This window comes from Halyomorpha halys, unplaced genomic scaffold (assembly GCF_000696795.3).
Source record: "Halyomorpha halys isolate HHAL.00 unplaced genomic scaffold, Hhal_1.1 Scaffold562.1, whole genome shotgun sequence".
NCBI classification, from domain to species: Eukaryota; Metazoa; Arthropoda; class Insecta; order Hemiptera; family Pentatomidae; genus Halyomorpha; species Halyomorpha halys.
In genome coordinates, this window is record NW_027114410.1 from 198,311 (window position 1) to 202,762 (window position 4,452).

A 4,452-nucleotide genomic window follows, 5' to 3' on the forward strand; every position below is an offset into this window, starting at 1 on the left:
ATATATATAAAAAAAAATGATAATTTAAGTCTGTACCGGTACAAACCATGAAGGGTGTGGGGTTCAATATTACAATGTACTGTTGCTTAAAAAAGGAGTGCAAGGAATTGTTGTTCATGATCACGCACAACATACAGATTTTTCATCCATTTCATGAGGCTGGATGAACCCTCGAGAACTCCCGAATATGCAATTTTTACTCACGGCTACAGAATCAGAATAAATAATTGTCTACCGCAGTAGATATCAACCCGTGTCCTTGGAGTTCGCAGCACAGTGCTTTACTACTGAGCTAGGCTGCTCTTCCTAAATTATATGATAATAATAATAATTTTTTATAATTCTTTTTTAAGCTAGGCTGTTTTGCAATACCCGTTATTTGGACTCAAAACATGTATTTCCGTCGAAAACTAGAATTGTAAATATTTCGAGTTCTCCTTACTATACATTCCATATATAGCTAAGTGAGAGTAAAAACGCACTACCACAACTTTTTAGGAATTTAATATATATTGAAAAGTAATATAAGTAATTATTAATAAGAAACTAAGTAAATATTAATTAATAATTACATTTAAAAACTCTCCTACACTATCTAAATTATAAACCCGCAAAAATAAAATTTTAAATATCAATAAAATTTTTCAATATAAATCATAAAAACATAATCATAGTAGTTATCAATTATATTGATTTATAATTTTTTTTTTAAATAGTCGTAGTATTTAATTTAATTAAACTTTATTTTTGATTATATTATTTCTGTTAGAAGTTTGTGTTAATTTTACAGGAAAGAGACGTATCTATATATTGCATTGTAATATATAAATGTAGGAAGAACGGTATGTGGAGATTATTTGCCTAGCAACGGGTCAACATGCTACAGCTGAAATTCAGTTGGCCATACGACATTCAGTATAGTACAAGAGCCCAAGAGGAGAAAAAAGGCAGTTATTTCATCCCAATTTTTGATTACTTTAATGAAAACTATGTAAAATCACTAGTCAAAATTGATGAGTCAGCCAAGAATAGGTAGAAAGAATAAAAAATGGTGGTTGTTTCAAAGCGATATAAAAAACTAATTTTTCATTCGGAGCTCTATATCTTAAAAAGTAGGAACAACACAAGAAAACCAAAGAGAACGTCATTTAAAGAAGAGTAAATTTACAAAAGTCGGAGGCACGGCTCTGGTCTTGGATCCAACGGTAAGATTTGAGAGTAATGACATCGAACAGGAAAGTGGTGTGGAAAAGGAAAAAAAGGAAATATATGAAAAATGCATCCCTTTGCTTAAGGGAAAATTTCGCGAGACCTTGGTATAGAGATAGTTCACCGTGAGAGGCTTCTGGTTTGGATCTCGCGGAACAATATCAGATAGAACAAGGAGCTTCTTAGAAGGCCTAGGTGTTCGCATCGGGGATATTGCGATCTTAGCAGAAAATATTATTTTGGACTCCCTGGGGATCATACATCATCACCTGATGGGAATTAGCTCGGAGATTATTCATAGTTTTATTTTAGTATTAAATTATTTTATTATTATTATTTTTTAAAACTTATTTATCTATTCAAGTATTTCTTTTAACCAATTTTTTATTATATTTTCCTTTAATACTATGTATTAGTGTTGTTTGGGTAAAATGAATTTATTTGCTTTTGTTTTTTCTGTAAACTGATCGACTATTATTTCTCTGGATTGATATCACATTACTGTCTAATAGTTAATTTTTTTAGCGGGTCACTGGAGAGGATCTGAGAGGGGGAATTCGGAAGAGTGAATTTACGAAATTGTGAAATGGTGAAATAGAAGGGACAAAAAAGGAAAAGAAAAAAGGAATGAATTGAAATATTTGTATTTAGTGTGTAAACTGGAATTGATTATAAAAGTTTTTTTTTTTTTTTTTTATTAATTTACAACTGTACAAAATAATACAACAGGTAAATATGTAGTATGTTTCATATACACTTGAAAATCTTGGGAAGGAACCACCCATTGGTGGTACTTCAAACATTAATTTAAACTAGAAGGTCCCGTGGCCATCTTCTTTTCAGACGCCTCGGAGGATTATCAGGGATTGTTAAGGATGAAAGATTAAGAATTAATGGGTTAGGATGGTTAAGGAGTTTGGAATAAAAAGAGGCATATCTGTTTTGGGATTATAAAAGTAAACTGTTTTCTTTCATTTTTATTATATCATGTAAATTTATGTAACTTATATATGTCCGATCACGGATTGATTAGTATGATATGTAATGTAGCAACCAGATGAATTTGGCAGCATAGATGAATAAACTATTTCTCTCTCTTTTATTGTTATCCCAAACAAGTAAATTGTTTGTTTTATTCTTTTAAAGCTTTCCTTCAAAAATACTTCATCAATTTGAGGTGGCTATAATAATGGCTAATGTGCCAATTGACTAACTATATAGATATAGACACAAATCCATGGAACACAAGATAAATGAAGCTGAGCGTCGAGTACGAAGCAACACTCGACTCCAGAGCGCTAAGTGCCACTCAGCACCAACTAATGGCACAAATCGCTCAGGCTGGACAAGACTGTAGCCGATTCCAGGCAGGCTAACAGTCCATTCTCTAAATACTCCATCGTTCATAATGTTCTCCATTCTGTTACCGTTGAGGGTCATTTGTACAACACAGACTGTGGACACTGATGTTAGTACAAGAGCCCAAGAGGAAAAAAAAAAGGCAGTTATCTCACCCCAATTTTTTATTACTTTAATGAAAACCATGTATAATTACTAGTCAAAATTAATGAGTCTGTCAAGTATAGGTAGGGGAATAAAAAATGGCGGCTGTTTCAAAACCATAAAAACACTAATTTTTCATTTGGAGCTCTATATCTTAAAAACAACCAACAAGAATAGAAAATCTAAGAGAACATTATTTAAAGAAGAGTAAATTTACTGAAACATTAGCCCTAAAAGAGCTATTTGTGACCAATAGTTCTCGAGATATAGCTTTTTAAATAGCAATATTTCTTAAAAATCTACTGAAAGATTAGTAGTTACTTAATTTATTTTGATAATTCTATATCTCAGGAACTATGTGACGTACAGATATCTATTAGTACTCAAATTAAAACTAGTTTAATGGGCTATAAAGAAGTTTATGAACTTTATCTTCGTAGGAACAGTAGTTTTCATCATATTTGCTAAAATAAATTGATTTATAGTTGTTCGGACAATAAGTTTGATTTATGAAAAACATCATTTCAAAAACCATTGGACGTACAGATGTCTGCCAGCGCTCAAATTAAAGCGAGTTAAATTTAATACAAAATAGTTAATTAAGTTTATCTTTGTAGGAGTAGTACTTTTTATGAAATTTGAAAAAATAAACTTACAAAATGTTAATTTCTAGTTGTTAGTATAAAATGTTGAATTTTTGAAAAAATATATCTCTAGATCCATAAGACGCACATATGTCTACCAACACAAAAATAAAGTAATAAATAAATTTGATGTTAGTTGTATGGCATTAAAAAGACATACGGAGAGTCTAGCCATTGATAGAATTCCAATAACATTCCTAGTGGAGAATATATCGAGGCCATCTTCTTTTCAGGCGCCTTGAAGGATTGGTTAGGTAGTATATCAAGGAAAGTCTTCCGTAGTTACAGGAGCGATCTGGGATCAAATCCTTAACACAGGGAGGTTAAGAACTGACAGTGAACTGTGGATTATTACTTTTTTTTTTATTTATATGGAAATGTATATAATACGAAATAAAAAAAAATTAGTTAAGAACACCAAAATGTTAGAAAAATAAAAATAGCTATGGGTCTCAGTAGCAATGAACGTTTTTTATTTATTTATAGATATTTATATGTTTAAAAATATATACAATAAGTAAATTTGATGTTAGTTATATGGCATGATGCAGACATATGAAGAATCTAGCCATTGATAGAACTCCAATAACATTCCAAGATAAGAAGATTTCGAGGCAATTTTCTTTTCAGGCACCTAATCAGGTAATGAAGGTTAGAAACAAATGAGTTTGGGAGGTTGGCTAGTTGTTCATGGAAGAATTGGTATCTGGTTCGGGCCAAACATTCGGTAATATATGGAACATTAAGGTTTTTATAGATGATTTTCTTTGTTAGAAAGTTAGGAGCGTTCAGGATTTTGGATTATAAGGATTGGATACGAAAGAAATTCTATGGTTTAATGGAGCCCCAAAGATCAACTCCGTATGTCCAGACAGGCCTTATTATCATGTAGATCAGTCTTTTTTAATGAATTGGAAGTTTAGACCGTTTGTCTAGTAAGTGCTGTAATAGTCGAAATCGACATGAAGTTTCCTGTCTTTTCAGTCTTGTAAGAGAATTCCAAGTTAGTCGTTTGTCCAGATGTGGGCTGAAGATTAAAACATAAATCTAATAATGGAAGATTATTGATTGACCGTGTGTAAAGATGAAAGGAATA